The sequence below is a fragment of the Ambystoma mexicanum genome, chromosome 10 (assembly GCF_040938575.1).
Source record: "Ambystoma mexicanum isolate Mex_15411 chromosome 10, UKY_AmexF1_1, whole genome shotgun sequence".
Lineage (NCBI taxonomy): Eukaryota > Metazoa > Chordata > Amphibia > Caudata > Ambystomatidae > Ambystoma > Ambystoma mexicanum.
In genome coordinates, this window is record NC_090932.1 from 665,373,070 (window position 1) to 665,396,503 (window position 23,434).

Genomic DNA, 23,434 nt, shown 5'->3' on the forward strand with positions numbered 1-23,434 from the left:
CCTACAAGGGGTTGTGTTTATGATGTTGGTAACATGTCAGGGAGGATTGTATAATGTTATAGATGTAATAACTAGCTAACATTGAAGACTTACTACACACGTGTGCTAGTGCACAGTATACATATGAATACCCACAATGCATACAAATAAGAGGCACATACAGGGAAATTAAAGTAAGGAAGAAAGAGACAGCATCATCAGAAAATGTTAATATCATTTAAGTTTATTTTCATGTATACAAATGAATTGTGTGTTTGAGACCTGCCTAGTGCCCCTTTTATGTGCACCATCAGCTGAGATCAAACCGTAAGGAAAGTACTTTGAGAACATATTGCCATATTGCTGATGCGAATCCCCGTGGTTCTGATACCGCGATCGCTACCATTTCCCACGCGGTGGAATCCTAAAATGGATGCCGCTACTTTGTCTACTGCTTTGCCTTGCAACGTCCTGGAAGCCGATAGGCCGGCCCATTGCATTTGAGTGTCGCAGCGTCACCGGTAGGCGTGAGCAGGCGTCCTACTAAGGGCAGCATAGCAAGGGTGCTGCCTGTCCGTGCTTGTTGTTGCCGAAGGGCCATGGGTCGATCCACTATGCCCATCTGCCCTCTAACTACATGAGATAAGAAACCCTCTAAAATACCTACGGGCAGCCTACTGCCCTGTTGCCTGCCAAGTACTATCACTGCTGCTTACATCCCCATCGACATACACTGCCTAACAGTAAGCACCTTCGTCCCTATTAAACACTGACTATGAACAGAATACACGCTAACCATGTGTCATGCCTTCCCAATGCCTACCATTTGGGCTGTTGCCAGATTTCTTCAATTAACATTCTGCTCTCTTTTGCCACTGTTATCAAGTTTTTTTCCTATGCACAAACTCGGACACACAGGTCAACTGTCCTCCTGAACAAATTATTGCCAGCATACTGATCTGCTATATCTCAATAGGCCTCTCTTCTCGCATAACCTCTTACCCTAACGGCCTATCACTGAGTGTGACCTACTGACTATACACCTCTTTTGTTATAACCAAGCTCCCTATTTTTCTGCATAGTTAATTGTACACCGTGCATTACCTGCCCTGTGCACTGTGCTGAAACTGCCTAATTCATTGCATAGTCAATCTGTTGCATAGTTCTTTATATACTGTGCACTACTTGCCTCATGCGCTGTGTTGAAATTGCCTTAGTTGTGCCATTGCTAGTCTGTTGCACAGTGAATTGTATACCCTGCACTACTTGCCCCATGTGTTGTGATTAAATTGCCTAACCAGTTGCATTGCAAATCTGCTGTATAACTCTTTTGTGCACCGTGCACATTAGAGATACTGATGTTGTTCTAGCTCCCTACTACTATAGATTTGCTTAACTGAAACGTAGTAGCCTTCCGCTACATTAAATGTAACAAAACCACTGCCATTACTATAGAGCTCAGCACAACCACCTTATGGTACAGTATAGTATCTTAGTAGCCTTCTACTTCTAATGCCAATTAGGTACATTAGCCTCCCGCTTCAACACGGCTAATATTGCTGGAACTGTGCCCAATTTATCTATCATAATTCCTGCCAGCAACTTATAAGACTGACCTGATTCCTGTAACACTATGTTGGCCTTTTCTATCAACTTTGGCGTGATGGGTAAGCTATTTGCATTAGCTACATTAACGAGCCTTAATTGACTAGCTACCATCCATAGCCCTGATATTATGTGTATGACTAACCTGACAATGACTCCAGTTGTCACACCTCCTCCATCGCAATCTATCAACCTCACCCAGGGACGATTGCTAAGTAATCTGACCACCCCACAGAACTTAACCTGCACCATTAGACCATGTAACACAGTCACTAGGAACTTCAGACTCTGATCAAGACTCACCAAATTATTTCAACCTCTTGCCAGAACTACGTCCAACCCAACTCGCTTGAGAAATAATTCTCATATAAATCAAATCTCAACTATAACTAAACCTCCCATAAACCAAACATCAATTATAAATAATCCATCTCCTCTCACCAAACAACTTCACAAATTAACTAAAGAAACTAAGCACCTTTGCATCAAACAACCTACCAGTGATACTACTAACCTCTCTCCATCGCCTGCTCTTAAGGGAGCCCTAATAAATGCCAGATCTCTAGACGCACATGCTATAGAGATTGCCAACTTGATTCAGTCAGAAAACTATGATTTTCCTGCCATCACCGAATCCTGGCTGCATCCTGCTGTAGGCCCTATGCTCATGCTAGCTATTCGAGATGGCTACATGATCATACGCGCTGATAGATGTGAGACTCCAGGAGGAGGTATTGCTTACATCTTTAAATCCAGCCTATCCATGAGATTAGCCCCACCTCAAGATTATCAATCCTGTGAATTACTCACAGCTAAACTAGAATTAGCTAACTCCCAGACCCTTCCCACATACCTTATTTATAGACCGCCTGGCCCTATCAGGTCCTTTGAGGAGGATTGTTCACCTGTTCTCTCCAATAATCTAAAAAATACCTCACAAATACTTATTTTAGGAGACCTCAACCTGGGCTTTAGTGACCCACAAGATAAATATGCTATCTCTACAGCTAACATCCTGTCAGAATTAGGCCTTATCCAAAGAGTCAACGTACCTACACATAATAAAGGTAGAATACTCAACTGGGTTGCGGATTACAGCTGTAATGCTGTTATCACCTCTATCACCCCTCAAACTTGGACTAACCATTTCCTCCTGACTTTTAATCTAGCCATCATCAAACCTACACACTTACCTACTCCCATCAACCCCCCACACTAACAAGGAACAAAAAGAATATCACTGCAGACAGACTCATCCCCCTTAGTCTCCCCACGCTTAATGTTCTTACTGACAGTTTGGATCCTGGCATGCTAGTCGATGAATATAATAAAATTATGACAGCTTCCTTGGACTACATTGCTCCGCTCAAAATGAGACAAAGTAAGCCTAAAGCCCATTTGAACATGTGGTTCACCCCACATCTAAAAGACTTACGACTGAAAAAAAGAAGTTGTGAGGATGCCTGGAGACTTATCCCCTCAGAGGAAAACAGGACCAAACTCACAAATGTATCATCTCTCTACAAAAAAGAAATGTGCCTGGCAAAACAAGAATCCTACAACAACCGTATCTCTCAAGCTAATTCCATTATGAAGGAACTTTTTATTATCCTAAAAGAGCTAGAGACGCCTATCCCTGTGCAAGATGCCTGCACCAAAGACAAAACCTGGTGTTCTGACATTCAGTAGGCGCTAGCCAAAAAAGTCACCACAGTCCAGGCCAAAACTCCAAGAAAAAAGCTTTTCTAACTACTCTGACCCCATCTAATACCCCTGTATCCCCTAACATCCCGCCCACTCATTTCAACTTTACCAAAATCTCTATCCTGGAGGTTGAAAAAGTCATAGTATCAATCAAACCTTCTAATTGCAAAGGTGACCAATGTCCAGCCCAACTCCTTAAGGATGCCGCAAGGGATTTAGCTCCCTTTATTTCTAAACTTATCAATGCCTCTTTCACATCAGGCACTATCCCATGTAACCTTAAAGAATCATGGGTCCTCCCACTGTTAAAAAACAAACCCTAGACCCTGCAATACCTCCTAACTACTGGCCCATTACTACAGTACCATTTCTCCTCAAAATATTACATAAGGTTGCTTATCTACAAATTCAGAAATACCTGGAACTTCGTCATTTACTAGGAACTCATCAATCAGGTTTCCGTCCACAACATGGAACGGAAACCGCATTAATTGACCTTAAAACCCAAATTGATGAATTTAGGAATAAGGGGAAATCAGCTCTCCTTCTACTCCTTGACCTCTCGGCTGCATTTGACCTTGTGGATCACAAGGTCCTATGTAGCCATCTAGACTCAGCTGTGCACTTCTCCAAGGAGGCTATAGATTGGATCAAATCATTCTTAAGCAACAGGACGATGAGGGTCTTCTCTCCTTCAACAGCTGCAGACCCCATTCCTATCACATGTGCAGTACCCCATGGTTCCTGTGTCTCACCCACCCTGTACAACATATTCACTAAGCCCCTTTTTCGGTGCACTAACTATGCAGATGAAACCCAGATTCTCCTTCCGCTTTCTGGGAATTATGATAAGAATTTGGCCTTAGTAAATAGAGTCTACCTCATCATCCAGGCATGGATGGCAACTCACGGTCTATGCCTGAATGATGAAAAAAATGAGCTCATTATCTTGGGGACCCCCGCTAATCTTAAAAAACTAAGAGACATTATACGTCCTTCATAATTGATGGCAACTCCATCAACGTTGCGAATGAGGTAAAGCAAGTTAATTCTATGGCATCTTCCACTGCATATACATGTAAACTCATCAGAGCTGGTAAATCATTTCTCTCTAACAATAGTAGCATTACCCTGGCTAGAGCCCTCATCTTGTCCAAATTGGACTACTGTAACTCCCTCTACATTGGCTCCAATAAGTATACCATCAGAAGAAACCGAGCCTACAAAAAAACGCCTTGAGAGAGGCCCTTGGCGTAGCAAGGACAGAGCATATCTCTGAGACAGGGATTCCACCAAAGAACTTCAACTAGACCCACTCGTTTAGTCAACACCAACTGCCTTACCACTCCCATATTCAAATTAGCCAAGGTCGGGGGGAGCAGCTTCCTGGTCAAGGCTGCCCAACTCTGGAACTCCCTGCCACCATCCCTTCGAGCGGATCAATCATATTCGAATTTCAGACTCAACTCTATCAACTGGCTCAAGACAACTGATCACTAAGGCCTATTACCTTTACTTAATTATAATTAGTCTTAAAATTATGCCTCTGAGACCTCTGTATAGTATCCTTTATGTACCTTTACTCTCTGTTGATTAGAAATTGTATCTGCTTCATTACTGCCGTATTTCTTCTTCGATTCTGCATCCTGCTTTGTGTAACCGACTGTTTCTGCTACCCCCTTGCCTCAGCTCATTCTTGATTTTACTTACTGTAATGTATAACCCACTGTTGTAACCTAAGCTTCGAATAGTCTTGTAACCTCTGCGCCCTGATACCCTAGGGTCTGGCACGCAATATAAATAAATAAACAAACAAACATATGAAAAGGCTAACGTCTCGATATACAGCACCTTTTGAATTTTAACAATCTGGCTCTCAGTGACCAAAACAGGCTTAGATATTTCAGTGGCCAAAAATAAGTGGGCCACATCTGTGATGTCATCTTTGATGTTATTGGTGTTAGTCTTAGCAGTGCACAGTGGTGGCGCGAGTCATGGTTGCTTAGCTTACCATAACTGTTGAATTTCGGGGGGTTTACTGTTTTAACTGTAACCGTAACGTCCCTGTAACAATGTTTTTCCATAGAATTTCATAGGTTTTTGCTAGTGCAACTTAACCATAACATCACTTTAACAATGTTTTTGTTAGTGAATTGCATAGGTTTTTAGTAGGCCACTGAAAGCAGAACATTGCTTTAGCATAGTATTTTCTGTAAAGAGGATAGGTATTTCGTACAGCAACATAACCATAACGTCCCGTTAACAACAGTTTGTTACTAATTCCTTGGTTGCCCTCATGATAAACATGTGGAAAGGGCAAATTGTCTGGTGTATGTATCCATTTGCGCTACCCCTTACTTTTCCAAATAGTGTTTGCGTATCATACCAATTATAGATACATAGTAAATGTTGTGTAGTGTCGCAGTAGGCTCTCTTTTTGTGTTAACAGGACATGATAAATCTGTGCCACACAGGACTGGGCAAAATGAGTACAAATGAGAAATATGGACGTTTCTTAGGGACACTGCACCTGGTTGGTGTATGTGCAATCACACTGCAAGTATCCGTAGGGCTCCATTAGTGGCCGCATGGCCGCAATTTCAAATTCACATTTAAGTAGTTGTGGAAGCGCAAATGTTTTTCCGTTCCACACCTAGACCCATGCATAGGTCATCCATTGTATGCTGGTAACACCACCCTTGTCGCCAGCCCTACGGAAACATGCAGTAGGTTAGCACATTTAAAGTACTGCTGCCAACTTGGTGGGTGGCTCTGCAAACCTACCAATGTGTGGCTACAGTACTCCTAACTGTATAACTGCCATTGTTAAACAAGGAACAGCAACCTGCATTGTCATGTGGCCATGTTAAATGTCACATTACTTTAATTTATCTGCTGCTTGCCTTTCCATGACCCGTGAAACAAATACATTGGGCCTCATTACGAGGTTGGAGGCTGCCTCCAAAATCGTTCCAACTCCGGTCTGGTGGATGGAGCAATTACCGGTGCATTCCAAGGTCGGAGGGACAGGTAATTCCCCATTCACCAGAGCCATTCCCCATTCCCATTTGAGCCCGCATAGGGCTCAATGGGAAGGGGGAAAGCGGCAATAATGGTACCACAAATTGCGGTACCGTTATTGACCCCGGTATCCCTTTGCGGGTCCCGTCCTTAAGGAAGGACCCGCCGCAAAGGGAGCTCATAGTAGGGCGGTAAGAGATTACCGGCACCGGTGCCCTTACCGGTGCCGGTAATCCCTTACCGCCCACCTCGTAATGAGGCCCATTGTGTCTGCACACAGCGTTGTGACGGAAAGTATCACGAGGTCGCCTGCCGGTCGTACATTTGAAGAAAACATGTAACTGCAGGTGGGACAGTTTGTACTTAGTCTGGAACATGGCGAAGCTGCTGCACATGCTAGTTCACGTAAAGGCAAGTAAGGAAACAGCAAAATATGCAGAGCACAAACAACCTTAGTGTCGGTTAGAAAAGTGCTGTAGCTGCATGGGTCGCACAGAATAAATGGCTTCCTGATGCACGTAATGAAGCTGTGTTTCCCATCCTTGTAAACATTCTTGTATTCCACAATGTATGTATATCCGTGAATGCTACCCCTAACACTAATGGCGTAGCATAATGTTTTTCTACTGCATTGACGACAACTAAAAACAAAGCACAAGGGACCCATGGGCAGGCTACTGCCCTTCCAGCAATTACATAGGGTACTTTCATGTACAGAATTTTGCACATCTGCTGAGGGCAACAAGAGGGGCACTCCTGTAGGGCTGTAAAACAACCTTTGCAAACCATATGTTGCTCTACAGACCCTTACCCGGCAAAGGGCATTGTATTGTGCATGTACTGCAATGCGTTACTGTACAGAGGGAAGGCACTTGGAAGGGCATGGGAACGGTCCTTACGGGAGCATTACAATTACTGGTGCCTATGTAGATGAGAACCACCCAATAATTCTGTCTCCCGGCATGTCCCCTATAGTATCCAGACAGGTGCTGCCCCTTCTGTACTGGACCTTTCCTGCCATTCCTTCTGTGGCGTGTGTGAGAACACCATAATAATTGAAAATGAACTGTGAAGGGGAAAAAGGTAAATAAACAAAGCACCTTTCACAGATCAAAAACAGAATTGCCAATGCACGCATGCAGGGCAGCAGGCACGGCAATGTGGCAAACACGGTAGTTCAATCGGTTATAAAGGGGGTCGCTGTACAAAGCGTTTTTTTTTAGGTGTTCCAGAGCATTTTCAAGAGAGCCACAGCGCAACATTAAGTAAAAAAAAGTCACTACTTTCAAGAAGGGCACTCAGCCTATTTAGATGGGGGGTGCAAAAATCTGGATGGCTGGCATAGTAAGAAAAATGTTATAGCTGGGAAAAGGTATTTGTGCTGTGAAACATCATAGTCCCAAGGGCGAAGGATGCCATTGGCACATTTCGAACAAAGCCACAAATACTCTTCTTTTCTATGTACCGTGCTATCTGCATTCACGGACCAAATAGGAAATGACACTGCCACATCAGCGGCAGCATAATGCGATAGAAACGTATGCAAGATATCTGAAATAAATGCATGAACTGGGCAAGTGCCACCTTCATCGCAAACGGCACTTAAGGTTGGGTAACATGCTGCGCTAATTTCCCTGCACAATGAACAGCAATAATATCGGCAAGATTGCGTGTCTCCAAAGTGTCACACAGAAAAACCAAAATCTGGCACTTCCTTGTAGCTACTCTATAGCACTACACATGCACATGATAGATTGCAAAATGAGCAGCCATTTCACAGTGTTTTCCATTCACTTTCACTCAATGTATGTCGGAATCCCCTAAAACATGCATGCTGTGCCTCGTGAAACACACAGCCATAACCTCACCCTCTGCATTTCTGTTGACAAATACACTGTGTACCACAGTCTGTCCGTACACACCACGCCCACAAACTTTATTGCCCAATCCTGTAGCCTCTGCGGGCCCATTTCTATGGCCCTCATCTGCAAAAGGGGCGTTTGTAACACGTGCCACCCTGCAACTTTCATGATATTTTCAGACTTTTTCTGCTGGGCGCACGTGGGAGTGGGGGAATAACTTTCAACCAGGGGAGCGGATGTCGTTAGGTGTGGTGGCTCTTAAAAGAACCTTTTTTTTAAAGGTGCTTCCATGGAAACACTTTTTTTTGCAGTCTTCATACGTAAATGTGTGTTTTCAACATCAGCTCACATTCTTATAGTAGGTGCTTCACTGCAGTGCGTAGACTGTGAAACAGCATTTCATTGCCACTGAGCGACAGACATGCCATTTGCCTTGAAAAGGTGTATGTATTGCGAACCAATGTTCTCATTCTGACAAAAGAGCATCCCAGTAGCACTCACAAAGTCACACATGCTTCTGTTGATGAGACCCCTTCCAACCTCTGGCTGGCGACAGGAATCTTTGGAATACTTCCACACTATTCTTGGGGGTATACATGAGAAAAGCACATTGGCAGTAGGAAAAATGCGCTGCACTGCTTTCATCGTAATCTTCAGTTGACTAAATACATGGGAACAAGCTTTGTAACCCAAAAAGAAGGCTCCAATGTGCACAATCACAAAATGTACAGTTGCCGAAGAGGCCAAGCATCGACATTCTAGAAGCAGTCCACTGAAACAGCACGATTCGACACTACACCACAAAGCGTCCACTCCCTCCAAACCGAAATTGCCAGACAAGTCTTCTTGGAGGGCATCCACGCACAGACCTTCCACAAAGCCATCATCCACAACGAAAACTGTGTGTCTTGCCATGTTTGACAGCCGCAGTACACAAAGTAATGGGCTACCTGAATGCCGCCCTTTCCTGTGATTGGCCAAAATCCATAGTCTCATTTCCATTGGCCACCATAGTGAGAAGCGCAAAATGTGCCACGTGCCTTTCCCCAATGAGTGCGAGGGCTGCACCCCGGTGAGGCAGGAGGATTCCTTCTCCCTATTGGAGCCCTTTCCGGGACGTACACCCTGAGCCCCTCATTGGCCAAAGGCCATAGTCCCATTTCCATTGGCCAGCATGCTAAGTAGCGCAGAATGTGGCATGTGCCTTTTTCCAGGTACCGCACGGGCCGCGCCCCAGTACAGCAGGAGGAGTCCTTCTTCGTATTGGTGCGCTTTCCTGTGAGGCCCACCCTGAGGACCACCTGATAGGACAATCGTTGCAGTCCCATCCATAAGCCAGCATGGTGAGAAGCGCTGACTGTGGCACGTGCGGGTCCCCAAGTACGTCGAGGGCAGGCCCGAGTGAATGAGGAGTCCCTCTCCCTATTGGCGCACGCCATAAGCATGTGATTGGATGATCCCCACAGTTCCATTTTCATGGCTGCCACTCGCAAAATTCCCGGATATAGCTTTCGCGCTGTGTGCAGGCGTGGGGGAAGAACTTGCAACCAGGGTAGGGGTAGTTCGTAGTAAAGGGTGACTCTTTAAAGAGCCAGTTGTTTTTTAATGTTTAGATGCTTCTACAGAAACAACTTTTTCGGTTTTCATTAGTTTTTGTGGGTTCTTCTACTCACATGAGTACAGAAAACTCTTCACTGCAGACTGACGAGCAAACAAAACTGCATTGCCAACGGGTGACAACAAAATACTATTTTCTTGGAAACACTCTGCATTTCCACAACTAATGCGGTCATTCTTGCAGAAGAACATTCCATAAGCAGATAAAAGAGTATACATGCTTCTGCTGATGAGACACCTTCCTCCGTCTGGCTCAGAACAACCACCATCAGTAGTAGGCCATACTCTTCGTTGTATTATGGATGAGAAAAGCACCCTGGCGGTGGGAAAAAAGCGTCCTCACGACATTCAGCAATCTCCTCAGTCTACGGAACAAATCTAAGCAAAGCAGGTAACCCATATGCATGCTGCCGTAATGGATGACAATGACATCTACTACTAGAAAAGTGGCGAGGTCTTTGAAAAGTGCATGCATATCAGCGAAATTTCACTCACATAAAGCGTTCCATGATGGGTCCACTCCTTCCAAAGGAAAATTGCCATCAAACTGTCTTTGCAGGGCATCGCTGTGCAGATCTATAACAAAGGGATCACCTCCAGTCAACATAATGCATTTCGCCATGTCAGCCACCCTCAGTATGCAGAATATAATGTACAACAGTTACACCTCCCCTTCCTGTTAACCACACCCACACTACCTTGGCTAATCCCCACACTGCCATGGCAATTGGACATGGTGGTGTAAAGGGAACATTGTGGCATGTACGCCTCCCAAAGTAGCGCGAAGGCTGCACCCTTGTAAAGCTGGAGCAGTCCTTCTTCCCTTTGCAATATGTTCTCAGCAGCTCTACTTCATTGGGTTATGTGTAAATAGGCACACACGCATCGACCAGTCGCATCGAAGATGCCATCATCCAACACTGTCACTCGTGTACAACACTTGAAATGTACCGTTACACATTTACAGTACAAATGTCGTGCCATTCCAAAGCTCGTCCACTACAAAGTTCAATGAAAGTATACACGATTTCTCCATCTGTGTACATCCACATAGCCACCCTGGATGTGGCACGTGTAATCCTGAAAGTACCGTGTAATGCATTACCTTTTCTTGATAGTGTGTGGTGTTAAAGACTCCAATCAAGCATTCCCACTAGGTCAGTGCCTTGTCTGGGATTGCTCAAGGGAAGCCCTTATTTATATATTTTTATGACAAGTTATAATCTGGATGATGAACCCTTGTATATTGCCCCTCTCTGAGAATCCCCCTGACCCCACTGAGCCAAGAAGTAGGTTTGTTTTGAAAAATTAAACAATAGATATATATCACACTTTTATAATAAATTAATATTTGATATCACACTTAGACATATGACAGTGATCAACAATGGATGATGTGATACTAGCACACTGGTTTAATTACTTAGGAGAAGTATAGAGGATAAGGTAGCTGAGAATGCTTTATATGGTACAATGAAATGCAAGGTGGAAAAGAAGCAACACAGGAATAAACTTGATATGATTTCAGCAAAAGGTAATAGAATCACTTTTCCCCTTTTGGCAACTCACCCCCCCTCATGCAATAGAAGATGGAAGGGGAGAGCACACAGTTCTCAGGAATACAATCACAGTACGATACGAATTCAGTTCCCCCCTAGCAAGCTTAGAGAAACAGAGGTGATTTTAAACACAGGCAAAGTACTTTAAAGGTGGTATGCAAAGAAGGGAAAATATGCTAAAATGATTTTAATTCCCTCTAGAGGTTTAGGGTGAGTGAGAGATGCTTTAAATCAGTTCAGGTCAGCCCTATCAGTGATTCAGGGATGGTTACCAGGTTGAAAACGGAATTCCGTAATGGAAGCAAAAGACGAATATTTTTACACGTGGCTGAAATGAAGCAAAATGTCAAATCGCGGCAATTTATTCACGTGTGTCGAGCGCAATTACGGAGGAAGTATAAGGTGGCAAGTCGGTTTAGAGCTTGTTGGAAAGCTTAGAATCTCAGTTTTAAAATAAAAGTTAAATCACGCTTCTATCACAAACGGTTCAAGAGATACGGACGATTTTGTGATGGTAGTTTTTCAGAAATTAAATTTTAAAGTTTCAGAATGACAGATGACAGTTTTGCAGCTTTGAATCAAAAGAAAGGACACGATTTCTATGATGCAGTTCTCAATAGGTTAAAATAGTTTGAATTAGATTATTTTAAACTAAGAGATTGGGTTTTGCACAGTCTGGCTGAGTACTCACACTATATTTTGGACAGGAATGCGACTTCGTCACGGATCGGGTCAGGATTGGCTGCGGTTCTCGCGCCACTGGGTACTGGTTCTGCGCACAGCGATCTGGGTCAGCTCTGCTCTGCTGGTCTGGTCTGGCACTCGGCACTGTACGGATCTCTGGACCTCTGGTCTCTCTGGATACAACACTGCTTTCTGGGTCTGCTACCGGTTCTGGCAAAAGTTCTTGGCAAAGAATTCAAACAGCTCGCCTGGCTGTGAATAGTTTGGTTAGGTTTTGAGGCCTGCTGAAGAGAACTCAGCTTGAGGGTTAGTCCTTTGCTTTAAGTTCTGGAGTCAGAGTTCTAAGTTCTGGTCTCTGTCTTGCTGGAGTCAGTCCGGATCTCTGGATGTGAAGTCGCCTGTCAGCGTGCTTCGCAAGGAAATGGAAATTGAATGTCCCTACCTGTCCTGCACAGTCTCCTTTTATGTGTTTAGAAAGTGGGTGGGTCGGCTCATTCTGCATACCCAACCCACTCAACTTATCATTGGCCAGTTCCTCCTCTCTCCCTTGATTGGGGGAACTGAGTTGTGAGTCAGTGTGATACTGCCATTTACAATCTATTGAAGAAACGCCCCTTTGCTTTTGCTTTAGAAAATCATTCTCATAACTAAACATATTTCCCAAACGCACAAGTGGTTGACATTACATGTACAGATTGCAGATGACTTAAGGCACATTCTGGCCCAACTCTGATCTTCCTGGGGGCTTGCATTAAAAAATGGCAACTTATTTTCGTTTTTTAGTTGGTTTACCAATGTTAAATCTTTACCCAAAATTACACAAATGTACACCCCCCTTCTACACATATTCCAGTAATTTACTAGGTCTCTAGCATAAGCACAGTGTCTGCAGTATTAATAATTAGCGGGGTTCGGTCCTAGGACACCGCACAAATTGGAGTTTGGTCTCAAATCGTGAGGGCCTTTTCCATTTTGTGGACCCCCAAATTGCACATTTCTGTGAGCTTAATACAAGATTTTATAAGCAATTTAATCAAACATGCATTTGCTGCAATATGAATTCACACTCCAGTCTGGCCCGCCCCTAGGAACTGGGAGAGTCAGGGATCACATGTCTCTCCTACCAGGCAGAGCTCTGTTTACAGTCAACACCCAAATCAGCATATCCTATTCAATGGAAAGAGTCTATTGTGTCGGCTGAGGTCAGCAGGCCAGGGGGCCACTCTGCATTTGGTTAGCATGTCCATGTGATCTCCTGGCTTCTTGTGTGTAGTTCTGAGGTGAGAAGGTTTCCCAGACTGTTAATTGAATCAGTCTGTCTTCTGTGAACAGCAGGTGTTTATGAATTTAATTAACCAAAAGGCTTTGAAGTTTCCAGCTGGCTCAGGATCCTTTGGCAACTCCTGAAGTACAGTTCTACTGTCAGAGTTTAGACCACTAGCGCCGGTTTGTGGAAAATGCCGGTACTGCACCCGTTTTTGGGATCTGTCTTGAATTAATGCATTTCAAAAAGGGGATTTTGCTTGATAGTATATGATACTTGCTTAACATTGTGTGGATGGGAATCTTTACAGTAGAATAAAGTAGAACACTCAACCAGGGTTGAATTTTTGTTTGGTGGTTTCGTGGCCATGATTTTAGCAAATTTTTGACATCAAGAAAATTAATTCCCAACAGTTCTGGGTTGCTTTTGGCAATCAGCATTGCCATTCCCAATGGTTTCGCGCTACTGTGTGTGTAGCCCAATGGTGGTTTTAGGCAGTGCCCTCCAGTGCTCACAAACATAGGCAAAAATGGGTGGCAGCCTATTCTTCATGTTTTCCCTGTGCACTTTCTGGGGAGTTCTGGCCATCATGATGTTTTCAATGCCAGTAATGCACAGTTTTGTGGTAGGGCTTGGATGCATGGGTAAAAACATCCCACAGTGGGGTCAGGGGGTAAACAATATCAAACTGAGTAGGGGATTTAGTCTTCCATCGTAGATGTATTAAGATTTTATTATTATTTTTTTTTGGTGACGTGCGTGCCAGCAACTTTTTAAAAATGTTCTCTTTATATGCGTTTCTGTTTGCCTCCACATTCTGGTCAATGTTTCTTGCACAGTGTAAAAGTAAACGGCATTGCCAATGGCGCTCAAATAAATGCCATTTCTACAGAACCACTGCTCATTTTGTGACCTCATGATCTCATAGTGGGTGGGGAACATGCCAGCAGTCTGCATAAACTCACGCATAATTCTGTTTATAGCACACCTTCTGACCACTGGCTGCGGGCAAATTACAAAGTCATGGACCAAAACTCTTCTTGGTGTTATGCATGAGAAAACAACATTTGCAGTAGGAAAAATATGCATCACTGTGGTCAGCAACTTCTTCAGGTGACAAATTAATCGTCCACACGACATGTAACCCAAATGCAGACTTCCATAGTGCAGCATGACAAAGTCAACGTTTGTGACGGACGCCACATATCTGCAAAGGCGACCCATCCCGCCAAAACTGCAGTCACGCTGATAGGCCCAGAGAGCGTCCACTCCTTCCAACCCTAAATTACCTGCAACGCCTCTTTGCCCAATACACCTCTGCAGATTGACCACAAAGGTATCACCGACGATAAGCACTGTGCGTCTCTCCATCTCAACTATCCTCGCGACACAGTATTGGGAGGAAATGGTACAGCCCCTTCCTGTGAACCATGTCCTATACTCCTACTTGCCCATTTCCCACAATTCCATTTCCCTTTCCACCGTGCTCATAATGGCAGGATGGGCACATGCGCTTTCCCATCTACAGTGAAGGCCACGGCCCAGTAAAGCTGAGACAATACTTCTTCCCTGTGCACAGTAACTTTTTGCAGCACTCCCCCAGTGGGTGCTGTCACATTTTCAAACAAGCGTGCAGCAATTACATACAAAACCACTGCATTGCACACTTCATTTATATACAGCACTCCATATTTACCATTGAACACTCTCAGTACACGTTCCGTTTCATTGCAAAGCCCCTCCACCAGAAACTTCTGCTAAATAATGGATGATTGCACGATCTACAAAGATCCTCAGACCCACCCAGCACAACTTTGACCATGCACACAACATTGCAGCCCTTTCCACACCCACCACACTATACATCCAAGCAAGCGACCATGTGGGCACCTACTATTATGCACAAACGTAACATACATAGCAGCACTTCCACCCAACTCCCCCACACCATAAAACACCCATTCAAGAAAACATGTCACACTTAGCAGAATCCACAAACATACCACAGCCTGCATCACCCCAATGCACTGCCATTCACAAAATATTGTCACTGGCAACCTATGCAGAACAGCTGCACATCATTGGGCCTACGTCAATAAATCTGCACACAGCACAGTAACCAACCACATATAAGCTGCACTTCAACCGTACCCACTTCCATACTCACATTACGTACACACTGCACCCTGTGGCCACACTGCACAACTTCTCACTGCACCATCTACTGCTGCACACCAAATACTGTAGCACGTTGCAACTATCACCACAACCATCGATTGCACAATACACGCTTCGCAACTCACTTGTAGTGCTATAGCACATTGACAATGTGCTCCACACCCATTCTACAAAGATCACCACCCTGTTCCTCATGCACTATCAAACCTGCATTCCTCCAACGAGTGTGCTCCTTGCACACATTCCCTGCACTGTAATGCAATCATGCATGTCATCATGTCACCATCTACCACTTTGCACATACGCACCACTGGCACCAGCATGACTAACCAACCTCCACACCGCAATGGACATGCACACCGTTACATGCAACAGTTACCATAATGTATGCACATTACACTGTTTCCGGCGCCCCTATGCCCTTTCATTCACATACTATTGTCTTACTGAATTCCACTCAGAAGGTATTCTGTCACTGCCAACGTAACTACAAAAGGTTTACAACATTGCCCATACTGCAGGCATTGATGACACAGCACACTATCCAAGCACATTTAAGCTGCCCTTCACCCATACCCTCTACCATACTAACAGTATGCAAACACTGCACCCAGAGCCCGTACTGCGTGACATTTTACTGCAGCATCTCCAAACACAGCGCACCGCCATTGAGGTATGCAGCAACAAGTTGCAACAGTTACCATAATGTACAAACAAAACAATCTCTCCTGCATCCATGTGCACTTTCAATCACATACTATGGGCATACCCACATCCATTCACAAAGTATTGTGCCACTTCCAACCTACCCACAATCTATTTGCAGCACTGGCCTATAACAGCTGAAATGTGCTCCACAACCATTCCTTACATGTCACCACCCTCTAAGTGATGCACATTCAAAAATGCATTACTGTCATTGGTGTCCTCAAGTCCTAAGCTCTTGAGTGCATGATCTACGGTCTATGGCCTTCGGCCATGCACCCAAATGTCTAGGCCTTGAAAACACCCACAGCAACGTAATGCCATCATACATGTCAACATGTCAGCAAGAACAACAATCCACAACACACCATTGCCACCAGCACGCATATCCAACCTGTACACCGCCATGGCGCTAAGCAACACCAAAGTGCACCACTTAACATAACGCAAATGTGGGCAGCTAACATTAAGCACAAACAAAACACCCATGCACGAAAACAGGTCGCAATTACCAGAATCCATAAACACCACAGCCTCCGCCACTACTACCAACAGCGATTCACAAAGTATTGTGTCATTAACCACGACATTTTCACAACATTGGGCCTACTTGAAGAAATCTGCACACCGCATAGGCCGTGAACACACACACAGCAATGTAATTTCACCATGCATGTCACCATGGCACCCACTACCACCATCCAAATACACACCACTGCCACCAGCACTCCTACCCAAACTGCGCACCGCCATGCAGCTATGCAGCAACAAATTGCAACAGTGACCATAATGAAACACCCTCTCCTGCACCCCTCTGCACTTTCATTCACTTACTATGGGTGTCCCCACTTCCATTCACAAAGTACTGTGTCACTACCAACCTACCCACATTCTCATTGCAACACTAGCCCTACTGCAACCAATCTGCACATACCACACTATACAAGCACCACCCTGTTACAAATGCAGAGTCAAACATGCGTTGCTGTGGTGGGTATGTTGTAGCTATATGCTCTTGAGTGCATGCCTACACCGTACGGCCTTCACCCATGCACCCAATAGTCCAATCCTTCTACAGACCCACTGCACCTTCATTCACCCATGCATGCCACCAAGTCACCAACTACCGCATTCCATCTGCAGCGCACAGCCACCCGGGCTCCCACCCACCCTATGTCATGTGCAAATCACTCCCCTTCTGCAATTCACCTGCCACCACTCACCACAAAATGAGGTCACCACAAACAGGTCACGGCAGAAGCTATGGGGCCGTTACGACAGCTGCCTCCAATCACCACACACAGTATATGTCACATTAACTACTTCTCACTCCCCCACTCGTTCCCTCCCTTATTGCCGCCAACGCATTCCGTACGGTACATTTTCCAGACCCTTCCGCCGCCGCACTGTCTTCCCACACACCATGGTGACTTTCCCAAAACATGTTGATGTACATCATGCTTCCCTCCAGCCAACCACCGGCCGCGTCCAAACTCCTCTGACAACATGCCATACCGCAAGCCAATGATACTTCTGACCGCGGAGTGAACAGGGAAATGGGTCTGTGCAGCGGACCAAATATCACACTTTTTTTGGGACGTGCATTTCAGTTCTTTACAACAAAACTACTGGTCGGATATCCACCAAACACACAAAAGCACGCTTCCTGACCCAAGCCCCCGCTCCTGCCGCAAATTTAGTGAAAATCCATCCAGCCGTGCGCAAAGTTTTTTCCCATTCAGTCTATGGAAGAAAAAAAATGTGGGACCCCTTATAACTTTTCCCCCACGCATGAAACCTCTCCCAACTTGGCGGAACAATTCAGAGCTGGCCATATACCTTTTTTGCAAAGTTTGGTGAGAATTCATCCAGGGGGAGCGATGTTATAAGCCGCCAAAAAAGTGCTCTTCCCATGAGTTTAGCAACTTAACCATAACTACACGGCTTCTACCATGGGCCGTGTAATAGATTAATGTGCCATAATACAGCTTAATCCTGCCATGGCAACATATGTTTCACAATGTGGGAATTTAAAGTGATTTTACCACTGGGTGTTTTTTCATGGCTATGAGTAAATTACAACAGGTACAGACTCAATTTCCTTTCTTTTCTCATATTGTACTCTGATTTGGCCATCTTGGCAGGGCCTCACCCTTTAACCCCCTCGCTCTACTATATTATATATTTCTCTTTCCTACCAGCTCTCTGCTCTCTCTTCTTGATGTTCATGGACTCTGTCCTATCTCACTTATCAATCCCCACACCATAAGGTTTCTACATCGCCTTTTAATATTGAACATGATTGAAAAATTGTGTCTGATCAGGCCCTTATTGCTGGTTCAATTTTCCTGCCAGTACCATGTCCGTGATTGGTCTGCTATTTTCAGATCCACCACCTCTCCTCTTCTAACTCTGTGTTCCCCACGTTGTAGCCTCCTCTGCGTGCGGAGGCTGAAAATAGTCGTGCCACAATTTCTGAGTCAGGTAGATAGACCCCACTTGATCTTGCACTGTTTCTCCGCTCATGTTGTCATGAGTCTTAATGCTCGTGACAGAGCAAATCTGCAGTCAAATTTCATACAGGACCGTCATTGCATTGCACTGTCCTCTCTACTGCAGGCGGCTTTGCAGTCACCCAGTTGAATGCAATTGTAATCCATAAGGAAACAAAATAGCTGTAACCTACACAGTGAAAAAATAATTTCTACTTCACTGTGTATCAGTTCTAGTTCTATTTGTAATGTACAGTTAAGGAGGATATATGGGAGATAGGGAAGACAACTTCAACATGAATAATCACATAGCCATGCAGAAAAGCACATTTCAGGCCAAAAAAGAGATTACAATTAGAAACCATAAGATTAAGTAAGACCAAGGAGAAGACAGGTTCTCAACAAACACAGTGCCATGGACAGTGTTATGGGCGGTCTAGGCCCCTCCACACAATAATACCACGGACACTGGATACGTTTGCACTCATCTTCATTTCAACAGTAACTGAACTTCCTCCCCTATTCCCCTCCCTTCCTCTGGGTTCTTCCTCTTTGAAGGTTTCCTCTTCTTCCGGTTCCTCCTGGAACATCTTTCGGAAGAACAACGCGTTCCTCATTATCTCCCCTTGGTCTCCCGTGGCTGTGATCATTGGTTCTTTGATGTCCGTTACCACCAAGGGTTGTGGTCGGTATCGGGAGTCAGTTTTCCTGTTTTGGGTTTGCTTGACTAGCACGATTTCACTGACTGGGATTTCGGGTTCCCAGGCTCTCCACTTCAGATTGGCCCACTCCTTGGCTTTCTTGCATTTCTCGGCCTCTCTCCTTCTTATTTTGGCTTCCTCTGCCAGTGTATAGTCTTCCAGCTCCGGTAGTCTGTTTTGCAGCTTGTATTTGATGGTTGCCATAAAGCGCTCCACCATGCCATTGGCCTGTGGCCACAGCGGCTTGATCTTTGGGTGGAGGAACCGAAGGTGGGCCGCAAACTTCCCAAATTCCAGTCCTTGGAAAGGTGGGCCATTGTCCGTCTTCACGATGTTGGGGACGCCCCATTCACTGAACAGTTTGTCTATCATGGCTACGACTTGATGGAATGCTGTCGACTGTACATGCTTCACTAGGGGGAATCTCGTGTGCACATTTATTGCTACTAGGAGATAGACCCCTTCTTCCAGCGGGCCGTAAAAGTCGAGGGCTACTCGTTGCCACAGTCCCTCTGGGAAGGGGACTGTCTGGAGTAGGCACGAGGGTGGGCTTGCTGCATTTATCTGGCATGGGTCGCAGTGCCTCAGCATGTCCTCCACAATGGTGTCCATGTGCGGGAACCAGACTTGGTTGCGTAGTACTTTCTTTGTGTTGGCTATGCCACGGTGCCCCTCGTGCACGATCATGACGAGGGGTTTCCGGAGGCTCTTTGGAGTGACTAGTCAATTTCCTCTGAGGAGCATTCATTGGCTAGTCCTGGCAAGCTCCCCTTGTATCTTTGCCATTTGTGATAGTTCTCTTCTGTCTGCTTCCCTCCCTCCCCTGGCTTGAAGTGTTCCGTGGCCACTTGTCGCCACCTGTTGGTGTTTGTCAGTTGTACTGCAGCCCGTATTGTGGGGTCAGCTCGGCTGTGTTCGACAAATTGTTTTGTCGTGATCGCTGGGGGAAGAGCATTTAGGGACTGATACGCAATGTATTCCTCTGTTTCACCCGGCATCTCAGTGTCTGGGTTTTTGTCAGGATGTCTTGATAAGTAGTCGGCCGGGTTTGCTTCGCCTCTGGATTTGTGGACGATGGTGTAGTCATATTTCTGGAGGCGGATGCCCCAGAATTCGATGCATGGTGGCATCTTCATTTTGGGGTTTCCGAATAGAGCCAACAGGGCTTGGTGGTCGATAATCAGCACAAAGGTCCTGCCGATGATGAAATGGTGGAATTTTTCATACGCCCAGACTGCCACCAGGCTTTCCCGTTCCATCTGGGAGTAGTCTTGCTTGATGGGGTACAATGCTTGGCTGGCGTAAGCGACCACATGCATTTCAGAGTTTTGTTGGGGATTCGTCTGGGCCAATATGGCTCACAGGCCTACTGGGCTGGCATCCACCGTTATATCTGTGTCCCATTGTGGGTTGAAGTATGCCAGTTGGCAGTTGGTTGCTAGCTCCTGCTTAACCATGGAGAACGCTTGTTGGCATTGCTTATCCCAGGTGAATGGTTGGTCCTTCTTTCAGAGTAGTCTTAAGGGGCTGGTGAAGGTCGCATAATGGGGAAGATACTGTGCGCAGTACCCTGCCATGCCTTGGAATGAGCGCAGTTCGGACACGTTTCTCGGGCTCATGAGGTTGACGATGGCACTGATTTTGTCGGGGTCTACCCTTATGTCCTCGTCTGAGAAAATGTGCCCAAAGAAACACAAACTATGTTTGTTGACCTCGCTCTTGAGGCTTTTGAGTGTGAGGCTGGCTTCCTGGAGAATGTGGCAGACCTGCTGCAGTGCCTCATGTTGTTCTTGCGTGACTCCAAAGACCAATATGTCGTTGCTGTAATTAAACGCGTTTGTCACTGGGCTGATCAGTCTTCGAATGGTCTCTTGGAATATTTCAGCTGCTGATGAGAATCTGAAATTTAGCCTCTTGTAGCGAAAGAGGCCTTAATGTGTCGTGAACGTTGTTATTGGTCTGGATTCAGGGTCCAATACTAGCTGGTGGTAGGCTTGGTTGAGGTCCAGCTTAGAGAACCTGGTGGCTTGATTGAGTCTTACCAGCATGTCTTTGATGTTTGGGCCTGGGTGCCTCTCCCATTGCATGGCTGTATTGGGTATTTGCATGTCGACGCAGAGCCGAGGTGTCTGTCCGGCTTGGGGAGAACCACTACTGGGGACACCCATGGGGTGGGTCCTTCTGCACTCTTGATGATGTCATTGTGAAGTAGTAGCTGTAGCTTGTGCGTCACTTTGGCTTGTAGGTGGAATCCAATTCTTCTGGGGTGTTGTGGTATGGGTCGCACGGAGGGGTCAATGTGTAGCTTGATCAGTGTCCTTCAACATGCCGACACCTTTGAACAGGTTGGGGAAGACGGTTCTCAGTGTCTCAAGATCTAGCTCTTTCTGGGAGATTGCCCGTATGGATTGAGCGGTTGGGGGGGGAATCCTTGAATTGTCTCCGACTGTTCATAGCAGATGTCTATCAGATGTAGCGCAATGGCTGTCTTGAAGCTCAGAAGGCATCTCCCTGTCACTGGGCTGTGGATAACGCGTATTGTCACAGATACTCTTCTGCCTATGTGTGCTAGGTCACACAGGAATTGGCCCTTGGAGGTCAAGTGGAGGGCTGCAACCTATTGGAAAATGTGCACCTGAGATGTCTGTAGGGGATATGATTCGGCTATCGCCTGATATGTCTTTTAATTAATTACGTTGACTGTTGCCCCAGTGTCAAAGAGAAACAGAGTGTCTAGCCCTCCGAGTTGTACTGTTACTCGAGGTGCTGTGCTGTCACAGGAACGAGTCGGATATGAGCCGGACGTACTCCCTGCTGTACCGGTCATATTCCAGGTATTGGTCCGCCACTAGCAGGTGTTTTTTCTACTGGGGGTTCTCATACGGGCCTCGAGGACGGGTTGTGCTTGGTAGATCTGTTCTAGGTGGTTATGTCTTTCATTTGTTGGTTCCATTTGCAGGTTCTCCACCGCTCGGATAAATCTGGGGTGCGTCATGTTCCTAGAGGCGTTGCTTCTGGAGTTGTCCCTTTCGGTGTATGGTCTTGGGTTGAATGTCCTGGCTGGTTCATATCATCTGTTCGTTGTCATGTGTGTTGGCTGCAGGTATGCAGGCAGTAGTGGTGTCCTTTCACAACACATGCTCTGAAAATGGTTTTCTTGGCTGCATCTCATACACATCTGGGCGATTGCCGGGCACTGTCCTTTGTGGGGAAATTCGAACCTGCAGCGATAACGCTGTCTATCCGGTTGGGCTCAACGTGTCTGGTTTCACGAGTCTTGTCAGGGTGACGTGCCGAATTGGCGGGATTGCCCTTGTGGGTTGATGGTGACTGCCGCTATTGTGTCCAGTTTCTTTGGGTTTTTGATGTTGGCTGCTTGGACATCGACCGTGTAATACACCCTTGCCAATTACGCTATCTCCTGTAGGGGAAGGGGTTTCTTCAACAGGTGTTTCCTGGATTGGGATGATAGACACCCTTCTATTACCCTCAGTTGGATGGCTTCATCATGGTTAAAGTTTGCAAAGTCACAACGTGTTATTTTCCTTTGAAGGCGTAGGATGAATTGGCCTATCGTTCCATGGGGTGCCTGGGTGCACTGGTTAAAGGTGTACCGCTCGTAGTCTGTTTGGTACCACTACTAGGTGTCCATTTATTGCAGTGATTAGCAGTGAGTATGATGTCCTTTCTTGGGCCGGGATGGTTTTGATGACGCTTTTTAATGTCTTTGCCTACTAAATTGGTGAACATGTCTAGTTTGTTCGGTGCGTCTTGATTTGCGACAGCTCTCATGAATACTTTGACTTCATCCATCCATTGCTGCCACCTCTGGTCTTGGTTTTCTTGAGGCTTGAGTGCAAAGGGATTTGGCCTGCGTAGAAATGATATTGGGTTGATGGGTGTTATCCTTGCGACGGCTGGTATGGCTCCATCTGCTGCTGCACTCCCTGATTGAGACATTATTGCTTTGGTTCACTCTTTCTTGATCTCTGACTTCAGGCACGTGCCTCTGGGTTGGCTGGGGCGTGGCAGTCTGTCTTCGTTTTGTGGCTCGCCTTCCTTA